A 19,241-nucleotide genomic window follows, 5' to 3' on the forward strand; every position below is an offset into this window, starting at 1 on the left:
GGAAGAACTTACAGGATGGATTGGATGTAGGGGAGTGAAGGCAAGTGAGAAGTGACTGGGTAGTGGAGGAGCTTCTCTTTCTGGAACATTCTCTCAGATATCCCCAAAGCTGCCTCCTTCTCATCCAGGAAGAACTTACAGGATGGATTGGATGTAGGGGAGTGAAGGCAAGTGAGAAGTGACTGGGCGGTGGAGGCAGCCATTTACTGAATTGGGAAGACTGGAGGGAACAAGATATGGGGAAAAGTGGAAAGTTCCATTTTGGACATGCAAAATTTGAGGTGACTGTGATTCATCTAAGTGTAGGTGTTCAGTTGTGAAGGAATAGGTGAATGAGTCTGGAGCAGGGAGAGGGTGGGGTGGAGACACTCCGTGGGAGTAAAGGCACTCACCTGAGGACAGAGGGGTTAGAGTGCAGAGGAAGGCCTTGGGCAGAGTCCCTGGGAAATCTAACATTTAGAGCCAACACTAAGAGGATTAAGAAGTGCTGAGTGAGGTAGTAGGAAACCCAGGAGGGTGAGATCACAGGCCTACCTGCCACACAGCAGCCCACAGGAGCCCTGTGGACCTAATCCTAGGGCCTTCCACAGATATTTATTTGAACGATACCCTGTTCTGAGCCTGGCACAACTGTGGCTGTATAAGAGGCCTGGTGAACGGGCAGACACAGGATGGTTCAAGTGGCAAAGTGCTGCCTCTCTCAGACTTTGCCTCTGGGGCTCTGGAACCCTCTTTTTGAATAAACAACCCCCCTCACCAGCTCACCTTTTTGTTTCCCTTGTTTTTGTTTTGTTTTGTATCTTTACTTTTTTTTTTTTTGTAATCCCCAATTGTTTTCCATCATTTTATTTTATACCCTACTCACATGTATAATAATTTTCAAACAGTAGTAGTAAAAGCATAAATAACAGTTATGTATCCATTGTAATCTTCACTTTGCTAACATGTTTATATTATATTTTGTGGCATATTAAAATCATTTATTCTAGATGGTGGAATTATGGCTGTTTTAATTTTCTTCTTAATTCTTTTTTTTTAATTTCCCAAATGTCTACAATGACCATATGATACATTTCTAAAAACAATTTTTTTTAATTTTATTTTTTTATTTTTTAAAATTTACATCCAAATTAGTTAGCATATAGTGCAACAGCGATTTCAGGAGTGGATTCCTTAGTGCCTGTTACCCATTCAGCCCATCCCCCCTCCCACAACCCCTCCAGCAACCCTCAGTTTGTTCTCCATATTTATGAGTCTTTTCTGTTTTGTCCCCCTCCCTGTTTTTATATTATTTTTGTTTCCCTTCCCTTATGTTCATCTGTTTTGTCTCTTGAAGTCCTCAAATGAGTGAAGTCATATGATTTTTGTCTTTCTCTGACTGACTAATTTCACTTAGCATAATACCCTCCAGTTCCATCCACATAGTTGCAAATGGCAAGATTTCATTCTTTTTGATTGCCGAGTAATACTCCATTGTACATATATACCGCATCTTCTTTATCCATTCATCCATCGATAGACATTTGGGCTCTTTCCATACTTTGGCTATTGTTGATAGTGCTGCTGTAAACCTGGGGGTGCATGTGTCCCTTCGAAACAGCACACCTTATCCCTTCGGTAAATACCTAGTAGTGCAATTGCTGGGTGGTAGGGTAGTTCTATTTTTAGTTTTCTGAGGAACCTCCATACTGTTTTCCAGAGTGGCTGCACCAGCTTGCATTCCCATGTAATCTTTACTTTGATCGACTACTTACTGGTTTGCTGCTATGTGGGGCGAACCATTTGGGCTTGTTTTCTCTCTCCCTTTCTAAAAATGTTTTTATTTATTTGGGGGGGGGGTTGGGCAGAGAATGAGCTGGGGAGGGGCAGGAGGAGAGGGAGACAGAAGATCTGAGGCAAGCTCTGTGCTGACATCAGAGAGCCTGATACGGGTCTCAAACTTACAAACCTTGAGATCATGACCTGAACTGAAGTCAGATGCTTAACCTACAGAGCCACCCAGGCGCCCCAAGCTTGTTTTCTCTTTTTATTTTTTGATTTGTATTTTTATTTATTTTTTTTAACATTTATTTATTTTTGAGACAGAGAGAGACAGAGTATGAACAGGGGAGGGGCAGAGAGAGAGGGAGACACAGAATCCGAAACAGGCTGCAGGCTCTGAGCTGTCAGCACAGAGCCCGACGCGGGGCTCGAACTCACGACCATGAGATCATGACCTGAGCTGAAGTCAGACACTTAACCGACCAAGCCACCCACGCACCCCTGTTTTCTCTTTTTAAATAGTGCTTCACCCTTTGCTTTCTCTTCTCCCTTCACAGACACCATCACTCCGAGCACCAAGTCCGATAAGGGCAGGGTCTCTAAGAGTCATCTGCAAATGCTTCCCATTATGTGCTCAGTCAGGATTTGCTGAGTAGACAGGTGGGTAGATGCATTTGCCTTTTTATTCTCGTTAGGATGCTTTGTGGAACAAGGAGGACACGGATATGTCTTTGTGGGAGGCCGTGGAGGAAAGTCTTTCCAATCTCCAGGTTATGTGCCTTAACTTCTCCACAAACTGTCTGTGGCAGATTGCCTTTTCTAAAAAAGACCACACCAGTATTTCTAGCCCCACATACTCTTCCAAAACTTTGGCACTGCCCCCTCAAGATGGGGAGTCTCAATTCCCACCCTGTGAGCCTGGGCAGGACATTATGGTTGCTGGACAAAGAGATTCAGTGCTGGCTACATAATTTGTGGGGCCCAGTGCAAAATAAAAATGTGGGGCCCTTTGTTTAAATATTATTGGGAATTTTAAGATGGTGACAACAGAGTGGTAAACCAAGTGTGGGTCTCTTCTAAGTACGGAGCCCTGGGTGACTGCACAGGTCACATTCTGTGAAGCTGGCCCTGAATAGAAATGGCTTCTAAGTCCTGTCATAAAAGGCAGTGCAGGGGCGCCTGGGTGGCTCAGTCGGTTAAGCGGCTGACTTCGGCTCGGGTCATGATCTCGCGGTCCGTGAGTTTGAGCCCTGTGTCAGGCTCTGTGCTGACAGCTCGGAGCCTGGAGCCTGTTTCGGATTCTGTGTCTCCCTCTCTCTGACCCTCCCCTGTTCATGCTCTGTCTCTCCCTGTCTCAAAAATAAATAAAACGTTAAAAAAAAAAAAAAAAAAAAAAAGGCAGTGCAGCTTCCTCCTGGCTCTCTCTGAGAATGCTCCATCTTGGACCCCAGTCAAGTAATGTGAGGAATCTCAGGCTACATGAAAAAACCACGTTTGGGTGTTATGGCTGTTAGTCCCAGCTGACAACCACTGTCACCTGCAAGATATTGGTGAATAAAATATAAATATAAAATCTTTTGATTCTTTTACCTTCTTCCAGGAACTCGTGGACAGACATTATGCATATAGTAGATTACAAGGACAGGAGCCCTCTTGTGAAGGTTGAATGTTCAACCAAAGCAAAGAGCACCAGTAGCAGATGGCCAAAGACTATAGAAAAGGAAAGTACTCGCCCGTGGTGTGTTAAAGAGAAATTTCCTGAAAAGGTAAGATCACAACTCTCATTCAGATATAAAACAGACACATGCTAAACCTCTTATTTAACTCAGTAGTCATGGGGGGAAATCAGGCAGATGTTACCACAGGTTCAAAAGAAAATCTGAAGAACACACCCAGTATAGATCAGGAATCATGAAACAGGTGTACAAAGGAGGCAAAACCAATTGTTTGCAAAGAGCAAAAGGAAAATCAGTTGAACCTCTACCAGACAAGATAGAATTTGTATGTCCAAAGGTAAAATTTTACTTTTTTTGATTGTTATTGATTATCTACATTTTAGAGTTGTAAAATAACACCGTTTTCTGCTGAAGCACAAATAGAAAGGCATTGCCTTTACTTAAACTGGAAAAGTGGGATGCTACATGGTCTTAGAGATTTCGAGTTTGGGAAAATGTAGCAGGAGGCTAGCTCTGAGGAAAAATAGTATACACTGCTGGTTCTTTTTTTTTTTTTCATGTTTATTTATTTATTGGGAGAGGGAGAGAGAGCAAGGGAGGGACAAAGAGAGAGAGAGGGAGAGAGAGAATCCCAAGCAGGCTCTGCACTGTCAGCACAGAGCCCAACTTGGGGCTCAAATTCACAAATAGTGAGATCTGACCTGAGCCCAAATCAGGAGTCAGACGCTTAACCGATGGAGCCCCCCAGGTGCCCCTACACTGCTGGTTATGACTTAGCATGCTTGGAATGAAGCCTGGGCATCTGCAGTTTTTAATAGTCCCACAAAGCACCCCATTTGAGAACCAATCTGTTAATACAAATTAGCATTCAATTTTCCACCAGAAGGGAGAGCCTAATGTGAGAATAATCCAAATCCTCACCTAAATTTTTTCTTAAAAAATAAACATTTCTGTTGGTTTGGGATATGTTCTATGGCACTTGGCGGTGGAGGGTTGACTTTCCCACTTGTGTTCTTAACTCTGAGTGGTTTCATTCAGCCATCCCTATCAGGGAAACAGTCCTTCAGGTGTGTGGATCAAGAGGAAATTCCTGCATATTCCCTGCATCTCCTGGCTCCCTCTCTCTTTCGGAATATCCTGTGCTGGTCCCCAGACTCCAGGCTCTAGCTCTGGTGACAGAGAGGACTTCTGACCTTGTTTAGTCTGCAGCAAGGGCAGAGCTGGCCAGCAGGGGGCAGCGCAGGCTCAGGGTGGGGTGTCCTCGCCATACTCCCCTTTCTTCAGCCTGAGCCTTTCCTTGCCCAACTGGCCTGGGTGACTATTTCTCTCATCGGAGGTGTGATAGAAAAAGCACACAGTTCAGTTTAGTTCAATCTTTCCTGAACTTTGCATACTACATATATGACCTTAGGAAGTTCGTGTTTGCAGAATAGGGATAATTGTACCCATCTCCTAGGATTAAATCAAGTAAATATGTGTAAAACACTTGAAGCAGTGGTTGGCAAAGTTAATACTGTAAAAGTATTCACTGTTCTTACCGTCACCGTTGTTGTTTATCAGGCACTGTTGACTCCTAAGTGAACGAGACTGTCTTTTAAAGTTCACACCCTTGACGCAGGGCAAGAAAAAGATGTGCGTGGGTGTACACGGGGTATGGAGGGGGCAGAAGTAACCAAAAAACAGCTTCCCAGAGGACAGAGTGCTTTTAGGAATATGTAAGACAAAGGGGCTTGGGAGTTGGGGAGCAAAAGCACGGGACAGCATTCTAAACAAAGGGGGCGGCCAATGGAAAGGCAGGTTTGGGGAGCTTCAAGTTCAAATCCTTCTGCTTGAGCCAGCCCTGGGAGCAAGGGAGGATGTGAAGGGAAAGGAGACAGAGATGGGTAGGGGCCAGATCATGACTAGACTTGAAAGTCAGGGGTGCCTCTGTATCTCAGTTGGTTGAGCGTCTGACATTGGCTCGGGTCATGGTCTCACAGTTTGTGGGGTTGAGCCCCACATTGGGCTTGTTGCTCTCAGTGCATAGCCCGCTTCAGATCTTCTGTTCCCCTCTCTCTCGGTCTCTCCCCTGCTCACACTCTCACACTCAGAGATAAATAAAACATTAAAAAAAATTTTTTTTTTAAGAAAAAGGAAAAAAGAAAGTCAGCCATATGGACATGGACTTCCTGCTGCAGGTCTGTGGACTCCAAGCAAGGGCACACAACCTCCACTGTGGGGAGGGAAAAAATATTAGTGCTTTAATTTGTAAATGCTATCTTGTTGGGAATTTCTGTTTCTTTCTTTCTTTTTTGCGTTTATTTATTTTTTAAGGGGATACATATATTTTTAAGTTTATTTATTTATTTTGAGAGAGAAAAAAAGAGAGAGAGAGAGAATCCCAAGCAGGCTCCACGCTGTCAGCACAGAGCCCCACATAGGGCTCGATCTCACAACTGTGAGATCATGACCTGAGCTGAAATCAAGAGTCAGACGCTTAACCAACGAAGCCATCCAGGTACCTCATGAATTTCTTTTTCTGTACCTGATTTTCTAATATGTGAATACAATGGTACACATATGTAATTTATAAATAAATGCAGTTGGCCCTTGAATGACACAAGGGTTAGGGGCACCAAGCCCCTGTGCAGTCGAAAATCTGTGTGTAACTTTTGACTCCCCCAAAACTTAAGGGTAACATAACAGTCAACTAATGCATGTTTTGTATGTTATACATGTTACATATTATATTTTTACAATAAAGGAGGCTAGAGGGAAAAAATGCTATTAAAATCACTAGGAAGAGAAAATACATTTACAGTGATGTACTATACTTATTGAAAACCATCCACATGTAAGTGGACCCATGCAGTTCAGACTCATGTTGTTCAAGGGTTAACCGTATTTGTCTATTGGGATGCATGCTAGGTTTATGACTACAGGTCATGCAGAACCACCAGAAATGGCTGGCTTTTAACCAGAAAAATGACAGAAATAGCATCTCAGGGGCACCTGAGTGGCTCAGTCTGTTAAGCGTCCAACTCTTGAGCTCAGGGTTGAGCTTGCAGGGAGACCTGGCCCAAGTTGAGGCATTGGCATTGGGGATGGCAAAGATGTGGACTTGAGTGATATCAAGGAGGTATTTAGTTCCATCAACAGGAAGTAGTAATCTCTAAGTGGCAGGTAGCCAAGAGCATGGGGAATAAAATATCAAATGCTCAATGAAAACAAACACTCAAAGAACATCAGGTACCCAATGATTGTCAGGCGTTGGTAGCTATAAATTTTTATTACAGAGAATATAAGTCCAAGGTTGAAAACTGTTACTTGTATTTGGACTGTAAAGGTGACCTTAACTGAGTCATGAGAGAATGATGATTCCTTCTTGCTAGGAAGGAGTCAGACTACACTCTTGAGTGAGAATGGTAGGAGGCAGGACCATTGCGGGGAGGAAGAGGAGGCTACGTTTCTGGAAAGAAGGGACTTAAGCATATCTATAGACTCAAAAGAGAGGGGATCAATGAAGGGATGAAAAACAGAAACAGCTGCTCCAGTAGAATCCCCAGGGCCTGGTCTCCTGGCAGAGTATCATTCCACTTCTCACCAGAGAAACCCCTTCTCTTATCAAAGTGCTCATTTAAAATGGTTAAACAGAATGACTCTTACACAATTATAAAGTGTGTATCAATGATTTATTTAGCTTTACTTATTTATTTAGATTTTTTATTACTAATGACAGACTGGCAGTATGAGAAAATTGGTTCAAAGGCCTATGGGAGAGACCAAAGTATTTCTAGACAATGCAAGACAACACACCAAAAGAAGATGGTCAAGTCAGCTCCCAAACTGGCTAGTGTCTTACTGGCTGGATGAGTTGAATGAGCAACAGCCCCAGTTTGCCCAGGACACTCCTGCTTTTATCACTAAAAGTTCTTTGTCTTGGGAAGTCCTTCAGTCCCAAAGCAAATGGGAACAGTTGGTCATCTTACCTAAAGGACCATAAGCTATAAGCTTTGAAGTTATTCTTTCTACTAGACAGGAAGTCACTTCAATCTTTACTTTCCAAAAAGCACTTGCAATTGACCAATCCAAAAAAGGATCCAGCTTTACAGAACCTGACCCTGAATCAAGACAAGTGATATGTCAAACAAAAGTACGCTACCCCCTAGAGAATCAGTAATTTTGGTGTGGGCCTGCTCCACAGCACTCCATATAGCATTGAAGACATGCAGTTATCTCTTGCCTCATTTCTAACTGTTGAATAATTTTTGATACTCTACAAAATAAAACAAAAAATAATTTCTGTACCTCATCCACATTTCTGTAGAGGAAAGAAAAATTATCAAGGGCAGGCTCAGTCCTCAGAGCTGGGGGGACTCCTCTCAGTATAAGCCATTCACTTGCATAATTAAGAATTACCCCTCTTACAAAAAACATTAAAAAAAAATTTAAAAAGAAAAAGGGGTGCCTGGGTGGCTCAGTTGGTTAAGCGTCCGACTTCAGCTCAGGTCATGATGTCACAGTCCGTGAGTTTGAGCCCCATGTCGGGCTCTGTGCCGACAGCTCAGAACCTGGAGCCTGCTTTGGATTCTGTGTCTCCCTCTCTCTCTGCCCCTCCCCTGCTCATGCTCTGTCTCTCTCTGTCTCAAAAATAAATAAAAACATTTAAAAAATTTAAAAAAAAGAAGAATTACCCCTCTTATGGTAGCTATCATTTTGAAAGGTTGCAAAAGATTTAGATCCCTGGCAGGTCAGAGTTCAGTCTCCAGGGACTAGACCCACCCAGATAATCCAGGATAATTTCCCTGCTATAGGGTTCTTAATCATATCCGATAAGTTGCTTTGGCCATGTGAGGTGACATATTCGGTTTCCGGGGAGTAGGCTGTGGAAATCTTGGGGAGTAGGCTGTGGACATCTCGGAGGGGGACATTCTTCTCTTTACTGTACTGTGGGTCAGTTTGAGGAGTGCTTTGACTGGGTCATTTGTAGGTCTCCCATGAGGCTGTAGCCAAGAGTTTGGTTAGGACTGTAGTCATCTAGGCTTTAATGCGCCCAGAGGATCTGCTCCAAAGGTCATCCAGTCACGTGGTGGACAAGTTAATGCAGCTACTCTCAGGGGGCCTCTATTCCTCTTCACAGGGGGTGTCCATAGGATTGCTTGGGTATCAAGGCATAAGGCTGGCTTCTCCCAGAGCAAGAGATCAAAGAGACCAAAATGGAAGCTGCAGTGAATGCTTTTTTTTTTTAATTTTTAATTTTTAAATTTTTAAATATTTATTCATTTTTAAGAGACATAGAGTGTCAGCGAGGGAGGGGCAGAGAGAGAGGGAGACACAGAATCTGAAGCAGGCTCCAGGCTCTGCACTGTCAGCACAAAGCCCAACACAGGTCCAGAACTCATTGACCGTGAGATGGTGACCTGAGACGAAGTCAGACACTTAACCGTTGGAGCCACCCAGGCGCTCCTGCTTTTCTTTTCTTTTCTTTTTTTTTTTTTGCCTTAGAAGTCACATACTGTCACCTCTTCCATGGAATCATTAGTCATGCAAGTCAACCCTTACTGCACGTGAAAGGACCATATTAGGGCATGACTATCAGAAGGGAAGGATAACTGGGGCCCTCCGTGGAGGCCAGCAATCCCAAATGTTTATTATTACTCATTTTTTGATGTACGGTATCATTAAAAAATTTCTCAGATTGTGGAAACGTTTTCAAAGCATCATTTTTAGAAAAAGTCTATGAGTGCATGTGAATGTATTAATTGTAAAAGTAATGTAACATCAGGGCACCTGGGTGGCTTAGTAGGTTGAGTGTTCACTCTTGATTTCAGCTCAGGTTATCTCACGGTTTGTGAGGTCGAGTCCTGCACTGACCGTCAGCTGTCAGCACAGAGCCTTCTTGGGATTCTCTCTCTCCCTCTCTGCCCTTCCCCTGCTTGTGTTCCCTCTCCCCATATAAATAAATAAACTTAAAAACATTAAAAACCAGGAATGTAACATAAAAAGTAACCTCTCCTAATTATAAACTGCTTTCATTTTTGCATATTCTATTAAGACTTTGTCTGCAAGGGTGTCTGGGTGGCTCGGTCAAGTTAAGCATCCGACTTTGACTCAGGTCATGATCTCACGGTTTGTGAGTTTCAGCCCTGCATGGGGCTTACTGCTGTCAGCTTGGAGTCCGCTTCAGAGCCTCTGTCCTCCCCCCACGACCCCACACAACTCTTCCCCTTCCCTGCTCATGCTGTCTCTCTCTCTCTCTCTCTCTTTCTTTCTCTCTCTCAAAATAAAAAAATAAAAAAACTTGGCAAAAAAAATTTATTTTACATATTTTCATACCGTTGTAAACATAACACATGAAATTTTGCAGTATGATGAGGAGGTTAAATGTTTGGTCTGTGAAGCCTAGATTTCCTGGGTTCAAAGCCTGATTCCACCACTTACTAGCTATATGACCTTGAGAAAATAACTTAAATTTGATATGCCTCAATTTCCTTATTCGCAACATGAGGATACTAATGCCTCATAGGGGTGCTGTGAGGATTGAATGCGTTAACACATTTAAAAGTGTTTATAACCCTATCTGATACGTAGAAAGTGCGAAATGAGAGTTTGCTGCTGTTTTTATTTCTTTTAGCATTATCTTGTAAAATACTTATGTCATAAAACACTGTTATGTCTTTCTGTAAAAGACAAAAAAAAAAAAAGAATATATGGAAGTCCTCTGGTACCTCAGACTGTGACCTTATTTGGAGATACTGTCTTTATAGAGGTAATCGAGTTAAATGATGTCATTAGGATGGGTTCCTAATCCAATATGACTGGTGTCCTTATAAAAAGGGGAAACTTGAAGACAGAGATAGACATGCATAGAGGGAAGACAATGTGAAGGGACAGGGAGAGGATGGCCGTTGACAAGCCCAAGAGAGAGGCCTGGAGCAGACTCTTCCCTCACAGCCCTTAGAAGGAGCCAATCCTACTAACACCTTGATCTTGAACTTCTGGCTTCCAGAACTGTGAGACAATACATTTCTGTTGTGTAAACCACTCGGTTTGTGGCACTTTGTTGTAGCAGCCCTAGCAAGCTAGTACAAACACTTTCCTATGATGGAATATGTATCTTTACAATTGTGATTATGCTAATTACTATGATGTATACTCATTATATGAATGATGTTATCACACTTTGTCTAGCTGTTCCCCAATAGTGACACTTAGGATGTTTTCAGTGCTTCAGTATCACAGCTAATGCAGAAATAAACAATTTTTTCAGGATAAATTCTCAGGGGTGGGATTTCTGGGGTCAGGGAATATGGATATTTTTGTCTTGATGTGTCTTACCACTTTGTTTTCTCAAAGGGCCACTCTGATAGTCCATGTCTGAAACATGGTGATGGCAAATCAAAGTCCTGTGTAATTATCTGTCTCTATTCTGGGCCCCTGTAGGGCTTCATGCATTTTGGAGTGCCCTTTGAGCATCAGTTTCCATTGTAGTGCTCAGTGAAAAAGTCCACGAGTCACTAGCAAAAACTAGCATTTCTCTACATCTTAGGACATCAGTAATATGTGTGCAATAACCAAAAACAAGTTCCTTTAGCCTATTCATCTCACCAAATGTGCAGCATGTTGCCTTCAAAGGTGACTCAGAGAGAATCCACTGCCCTGCCAAGGAACAGCACCTGCATCAACTAATAAGTATGGGCCCTGTTAGCTTTCTGCATACTGACGTCAGCAGAATGCCCTGTCCTGTTCTTAGCGCCACCTTGACCAGCACCACCCAGGTGTGGGTGATTCCCAACTCAGGTTTCACAATGTCCCCCGGGAGGCAGTTGAGTACAAGAGGCAGCTTGGGACCAGGGAGGGTGGAGCTCTGACTTCAAGAGCTAGCTGCCAGTGAAATCTGGACACAGACAAAGAGCGTTGCTCACCGCCTTCACCCTTCTCCATTCAGCATCATTTCCTTCTTTGTGGGCACATGTTACCCTCAGAGGGCTGCAGTCTCTCCCCTTGTATCACCTACCCCCAAAAATCTGCTCAAAGTAAACTTTTACACACAGGAACAAGCAATCTGTGCCCAATAATATCACTCCTTATCCAAACGGAAGCTCCACAGGAGCTGTTTTTTTTACTGCTGTGACAGTGCCTGGCATGTAGTAAGTGCTCAATAAACAGGTGTTGACTAGAGGAATAAACTTCATCTTTTAAGGTCATTATTATTATTATTTCAGATTTAAAAAAAATTTTTAATGTTTATTTTTTGAGAGAAAGAGAGAGAGACAGAGCATGAGCAGGGAAGGGGCAGAGACAGACGGAGACACAAAATCTGAAGCTAGGCTTCAGGCTCTGAGCTATCAGCACAGAACCCCACACAGGGCATGAACCCACAAGCCAAACCCACAAGCCGTGAGATCATAACCTGAGCTGAAGTCAGATGCTCAACCAGCTGAGCCACCCAGGTGCCCCTATTATTTTGCATTAGTAACAGCACTTACTATAGTCGAAATATTTGAAAATAAAGAAAAATGTAGAGAAAAAATTGAAGTCACCCATAAAAAATCATCCATAAATCCATAGCTACCTTATTCCAAATATGTTAATGTTTTATATATTTTTTCCAGTAACTTTGACATCCAAATTTATATGCTGGCTATTGTAAAAGTGCTTCAAAATAGTGTAAGTATTAAGGTAGTATTAAAAAAATACTAATTTAAAGGGGTGCCTGGGTGGCTCAGTTGGTTAAGCGTCTGACTTTGGCTTGGATCATGATCTCACAGTTCGTGGTTTCGAGCCCTGTGTCAGGCTCTGTGCTGACAGCTTAGAGCCTGGAGCCTGCTTCAGATTCTGTGTCTCCCACTCTCTCTGCCCCTCCCCCGCTCACACTCTGTCTCTCAAAAATAAATAAAAATGTTAAAAAAATACTAATTTATAATTTCCTAAAAATGGTCTTTTGGGTAGTCCTAAGTATTATCTCCTCCAGCCATTTCTGTGCCCAGTGGCCATCTGTTTTGTTGATATTCTTGACAAAGGGGATAGAGTTATCTTGGGTATGATAAAATGTGCAAGACCTAATTAATTTTTAAAAGTAAGTCCATGTTTGGCAGTTCCTTTGTCTGGGGCCGGGAGAGAGGGAACCTGTGGGGAGGTGGAGAATAATGGGCAGTGTCACAAAATCAAATAAACAACTGTAACATGTTGGGTGTTGCAACTCTGAAAAGTTGGGAATGATCATGGCCCGAAGGCAGTGGTCTTCTGGCACCTTGTGGGTGTGAAGGCAGCTTTTGTTGCAAACCAGTCCCAGGGACCCTGCCCTTGTGTGTTGGGCCTCTTCATACCACATTCCTCTCAAAAGGTCTCTCTTTTGAGTTGATGGCTTGCTTAAAATTCAACATCTTATTTAAACCTCTATGTTTTGGGGTGCCTGTGGGGGGCTCAGTCGGTTAAGCGCCCTACTCTTGATTTCGGTACAGGTCATGATCTCAGTTTGTGAGTTCAAGCCCCACATCGGGCTCTGTGCTGACAGCGTGGAGCCTGCTTGCAATTCTTTCTCTCCCTCTGTCTTTGCCCCTCCCCTGTTTGCTCTCTCTCTCTCTCTCTCAAAATGAATAAATAAAACATTTAAAAAATAAAATAAAACTTTATGTTTTCAGTCTTCTCACACCAGTACTATTTCAAGAACAAGACCAGAAAATGGTATCATTTATAGGATCTCCCTTGTTTGCCAAGTTTGTTCAAGGTCACCAACACATTGTTGACACGTTAAGACTGGAATCCAAATTCTGGGATGCCCTTCCATTTTGTCATACCCACACTCCTGTTTGTTCCTTGTTCTGGGTTGAATTATGTTCCCTCTAAATTCATATATTAAAGCCCTAACTCACCAGTATCACAGAATGTGATGTTATTTGGAAATAAGGTCATTGCAGATGTAATTAGTTGCTGAAGTAGAGTGGGCCTCTAATCCAGTATGATGCATGTTCTTATTAAAAGGGAGAGTGATGTGTTAAGATGAAGGCAGAGAGCAAGAGGATGCCTCTATGGGTCAAGGAGTGCCAAAGATTGTCAGTTAACCACCCTTAGCTGGGGAGAGGCATGGAAGAGATTCTCCCTCCCAGGCCTCCCTCCAACCCTGTGGACACCTTGATCTCAGACTTCTGGCCTCTGGAAGTCTGAGACAATATATTTCTGTTGTTTAAGCCATGTAGTTTTTGGTACTTTGTATCACGACCCTAGTAAACTAATATGCTCTCCCTAGTATGACTGAGATGTCATTGAATCTTGGGAAATTAATGTTCTCCATAGGGGTTGGAGTCTCTTTGGTGATTCTGGCTTCCTTTTTCCTCATTTTGGAAAGTGGTAGTGCTCAGGCAGAGGTAAAGTTTTCTGATATGTCCCATATTCCAGTATGTCAATAGTTTGAATTATTAAAGTCATGAATGTGCAGGGTAAAGTAAAATATGAAAATGTGTGATAAAAAACTTGGTGCATAGAGTATACCATCAGATTATATCTATGGAAATTATATCTGTATATTCAATGGACCTTACACAAATTATATCTATTGTTTGTGTACACACACACACACACACACACAGATTGTATTTATGCTCATGTACAAAGAAAGAGATTAGGAATATAATGGACATCTATAAACTACTTCATCCAGTGTGCAGAGTGCACATTCCTCTCATGCTTACATGGAACATTCACTGAGATAGACTGATCTAAAAATCAATGATCTAAGCTTCCACTCTAGAAAACTAGAAATGGAAGAGCAAATCTAAAGCAAGCAGAAGAAAAGAAATAAAAATTCGAGGGGTACCTGTGTGGCTCAGTTGGTTAAGCGTCCAACTTTTGATTTTGGTTCAGGTCATGATCTCACAGTTGGTGAGATCGAGCCCTGTGTCAGGCTCCAAGCTGCCAGTGTGGGATTCTCTCTCTCTCCCACTCCCTCTGCCTCTCCCCCCCCCCATTCTCTCTCTCTCTCTCACTCTCTCTTTCTCTCAAAGTAAATAAATAAACTTTAAAAAATTAGAGTAGAAATCAATGAAATATGAAACAGGAAATCAATAGAGAAAATCACAAAACTGAAAGATGATTCTTTGAAAAGATAAATCAGATGATTTAACTCTAGGCATGATAAGAAAGTAAGAGAGATGACCCAAATTACTATTATCAGGAATTAAAGAGAGGATATCATTGCAGATTCCATGGATGTTAAAAAGATGTTAAAGGGATATTATGAACAACTCTCTGCTCACAGATTTGATAACCTAAGTGAAATGGACCAATTCCTTGAAAGACACAACCTGCCAAAATTCACACAACAAGAGATAGATAATCTGAATGGACCTTTAGCCACTAAAGAAATCAACTCAACAATATATACCCTTCCAAAACAGAAAGTACCAGGCCCAGATGGGTTCACTGGTGAATTCTACCAAACATTTAAGGAAGAAAAGTATATCAATTCTCTCTAATCTCTTTCAGAAGATAGAACCAGGGGTATAGTTCCTAATTCATTCTGTGAGTCCAGCATTACCCCAATACCCAAACCTGATAAACTACACACCAATATTTCTCATTAATACAAATGTAAAAATTCTCAACAAAATATTAGCAAATTGAATATAATAATGTATAAAAAGAACTATACACCATGACCAAATGGGATTTATCTAAGATACACACGACTGATTCAACATTTGAAAATTAATGAATCTATCACATCAACTGACTAATGAAGAGAAGGCACATGATCATATCCATAGATACAGAAAAAGCATTTGATAAACTCGAGCATCTATTCATGATAGAAACTCTCAGTAGGGACTCCTGGGTGTCTCAGTTAATTAAATGTCTGACTGTTGATTTCACCTCAGGTCATGATCTCACAGTTCATTAAATCTAGCCTGCTTTGGGCTCTGCCCTGCCAGCACAGAACCTGCTTGGGATTCTCTCTGCCACTCTCCTGCTCATGCACATTCTCTAACTCTCTCTCTCTCAATATAAATAACCATTTAAAACAAAACAAACAAGCAAACAAAAACCTCTCAGTAAACCTGGAAAAGAGGGGAGCTTTCTCAACTTGATGAAGAGTATCTATAAAAGAATGTACAGCTTATATCATACTTAATGGTGAGAACTCAAAAGCTTTCTCACAAGGTCAGGAACAAGGCAAGGATGTTCCTCTCATCACTGCTTTTAAACGTCATACTTGGAATTCTACCTAATGCAATAAGACAAGGAAAGGAAATAAAAGGTATACAGATTTGGAAGAAAGAAAGAAAACTGTCTTTGTTAACAGATGACATGACCATTTATGTAGAAAATCCAGAAAAACTCAACCCAAAAAGCTCCTAGAACAAATAAGCAATTATGGCAAGGTCACAGAATACAAGGTTATGATATAATAATCAACCACTTTCCTATATATATATATACCACCAATGAACAAGTGAAATTTGAAATTAAAAAACATAATACCATTCACATTAGTACTGCAACAAAAATGAAATAGGCACAAAACTACTGAATAGGGCTAATCTAGCTACCCAGTAGGATAACATAGAAATGCTAGAGGGTGGCCTCTGAGGCTAGATCAAAAAAGACACCAGGCTTCTGCCCTGTTCTCTCTCTTCACTCACTCACTCTGGGAGAATCCAGCTGCCATATTGTCGAGACACTCAAGCATCCCTCTGGAGAGGTCTACTTGGAAAAGGACTCACGTCTTCAGCCAGCACCCAAGAAATTGAAACTTTCTGTCAACGGCCATGTGAGTGAACCACCTTCAAAGTGGATGACTGTAGTTCCAGATACATCTTGACTGAAACTTTGTGAGAGACTCTGAGCATACTCCCCAAACTAAGCTCCTCCTGAATTCCTAACCTGTAGAATTCCTAACCTGCAGAAACTGTGAGAGAAAATAACTTTTTGTTGTTGTTTTAAGCCTTTAACTTCTGAGGCAGTTTGTTTTGCATAATAGATAACTAACCTAAATGGGGATATTATCCACTGAATAAGTGAATCCTGAAGGAGAACTAAGTTTCAGGGGATAGTATAATAGATATGGGGCCATACAATTCGCTCTTGCCAATAGAATTTAAAAGGAAATGATATGTGTCAACTTCCCGTTTGAAACCATTAAGAATGGTTCTGCCTTTTCTACATTCACTCCGTCTTCTCTACCTCCATTTCCCCCAAACCAGGGCATCACTGAGGCTATGTGGTGAAAAATGTCAGAACCACAGGATGGAATGAGCCTGGATCCTGGAATCACTCCTGAAAGAAAGCTTCCTATGAGAAATCCCAACCATGAACACCTGCTTTGAACTTTATGTGACTGATAAATAAACATTAATTGTATTAAGCCACTGAGACTGGAGATCATTATAGCAATTAGTGCTGATTGGTCTGGATAATAGATACACATTAAGTTTAAATTATATCTGAGGTATCAAATATGGATGAGGCAGTTGTAAGTACTAGATGCTTGGAAAAAGCTGGAGAAATAGTTTGTGTATCATCTGAGGTCCCCAGGCTTTCGGGAGTCTCCATTCTTAACTATCATGTTACCAAAATGCACATGACATATGCACTAACACATTCTGATAACTTAAAGTAAGTTTTTAAAAAAATATTTTTATTTTTAAGTAATCTCTACCCAGCATGGGGCTTGAACTCACAACTCCCAGATCAAGAGTCACACACGCTCCACTGACTGAGCCAACCAGCACCCCAAAGTAAGTTTTCAATATTTTGGAATTTTCATCGAAAATTTTCCTTTTCAGTCTGTAGTCTTGTTGTGGTGTTCAAGAAGTTTTCATAGTTGGGGCACCTGGGTGGCTCAGTTGGTTGAGCGTCCAATTTCGGCTCAGGTCATGATCTTGCCATCTGTGAGCCCCGCGTCGAGCTCTGTGCTGACAGCTCAGAACCTGGAGCCTGCTTTGGATCCTGTGTCTCCCTCTCTCTCTGCCCCTCCCCCATTCATGCTCTGTCTCTCTCTCTCTCTGTCAAACATAAAAATAAACATTAAAAAATTTTTTAAAAGAAGTTTTCATAGTTAACTATACCACTTACTAGGCATCCAGTTCAAAGTCACTCATGATAAAGATAAAGGTGACTGGCATATTCTTGAAGTAGTCCTTTCTGGTCATTGATTAGTGATTTAGATTAATCTGGGAGCCAGACTACCTGGGTTTGAATCCAGATCCACCACCTGATAGATCTGTGAACTTGAGCAAGATACTTAATCTTTCTGGACCTAAGTTTCCTTCAATTTCATCTCAATGAAATGAAAAAGTTTTCCTCCATTGAAAGTGATCATAGTAACAGAACTGAACTCATAGGGTTGTTGTAAGAACTAAATGAGTTAATATATATAAAACACCTAGAATTCAGACTGACATATAATAAGTTCTAGGTAAGTGTTAGCTACCATTTTTATTTTCTCTTATATACCTTTACACCTGAACCTTCCCATATTTTGCACAAGAGGGAAACCACAACCATGAAAAAAAAAATCTATTTTTTTAAAGAGAGGGAAAAATCATGATAGACATGACTTAAAGATGCATGGAGAAGAACAGTTGGAGGTTGAAGCTCTACTACTCTGTTGGAATTTCCTTCTGACCCTGCTTACATCAGACCCAAGTCAATATCCCCAGGTGAGAACTGTCACTCAATATTGACAAGCTAAAATATATGAGTTTGCCCAAATTGTCATTTTTGGTAGGATGCATATTTTGGTTTGATTTATTTGGCACTTGTAAATTATATTTCTTTTATGAATTTTTAAGAATTGAGATGTGTAGGTGTGGCGTCTGGTGGCTCAGTTGGTTAAGCGTCCAACTTTGGCTCAGTCACGATCTCACGGTTCGTGGGCTTGAGCCCTGTGTCAGGCTCTGTGCTGACAGCTCAGAGCCTGGAGCCTGTTTGGGATTCTGTGTGTCCCTCTCTCTCTCTTTCTGCCCCTCCCCTGCTCACACTCTGTCTCTGCCTCAAAAAAAATAAACGTTAAATTTTTTTTAAAAAATTGATATGTGTAAATGTGCTCATATATTAATCCCTTCTTAGAAATAAGCATCCACTTCTTAATTAAATTGAATTAAGGACTCCCTTGTGCATGGAACTAACACTGTATAACACTATATAAAACAAGTTTGAACAAGTTTCTGCCCTCAGAAATGCATAAACATGAAAAGAAATCAAGATATATACACTTTCCCAGAGTCCACACTTTGGCCAAAGCACAAGCCAGGAACAGATCAATCAAGTATTCACAAGACACATAAGCATTGCAGTTAATAATTTTCATGTTAGGGTTCATTGACATCTAAGTGGTAACTTAATGGTAATTTAAAAAAATCAATAGAGCAGTAAAAATCAGTAACTTGTAAGCAAATTTATTTGTCACTTTGATAGATTGGCCATATATAAAATCTCTTAAGAAAACACTGATGTATGTTCATGTGTGTGCTTATAACTATTATTTTATTTATTTTTTAAGAAAGGAGACAGGGGTTCCTGGGAGATCGCAGAACAGTTGACATTCACCTGCCTTCTAGTTATGAATTATTGATTATTGATCTGATGTCAGGTGATATTATATCACCATGTCTGCACTCCCCGTGCCCGGGGGTGCAGGAAACTTTCCAGGATCAATCTCTGGTCACTCTTTTTCTGTTCTTCCCTCGCTCTCTGCATTCCTCCACAGCCCCTAGTTATTCCCCACTCTGGTTTACCAGGACTTTTCTCAGCCTTGGCCCCCTGATTCTCATTTGCGAGGTCGGGACAAGGGAATAGATCCATCCTGTGGCACACGCAATAGAG

The 19,241-nt window shown here is 41.5% G+C and overlaps 1 long non-coding RNA gene across 2 annotated transcripts in view; it reads left to right on the top strand.

The window, feature by feature from the left end:
• LOC109270668 (uncharacterized) overlaps nucleotides 1–16,783 on the top strand; it is an 18,969-nt gene extending 2,186 nt beyond the window's left edge. For both annotated transcript variants that reach the window (XR_002081628.2, XR_002081629.2), the window contains exons 2-4: nucleotides 2,319–2,421; nucleotides 3,362–3,527; nucleotides 16,619–16,783. This is a non-coding gene — a long non-coding RNA (uncharacterized LOC109270668). The remainder of the gene's footprint in view (nucleotides 1–2,318; nucleotides 2,422–3,361; nucleotides 3,528–16,618) is intronic.
• Nucleotides 16,784–19,241: the final 2,458 nt, after the last annotated feature.

The sequence above is a fragment of the Panthera pardus genome, unplaced genomic scaffold (assembly GCF_024362965.1).
Source record: "Panthera pardus isolate Hobbes unplaced genomic scaffold, ASM2436296v1 HiC_scaffold_19, whole genome shotgun sequence".
Lineage (NCBI taxonomy): Eukaryota > Metazoa > Chordata > Mammalia > Carnivora > Felidae > Panthera > Panthera pardus.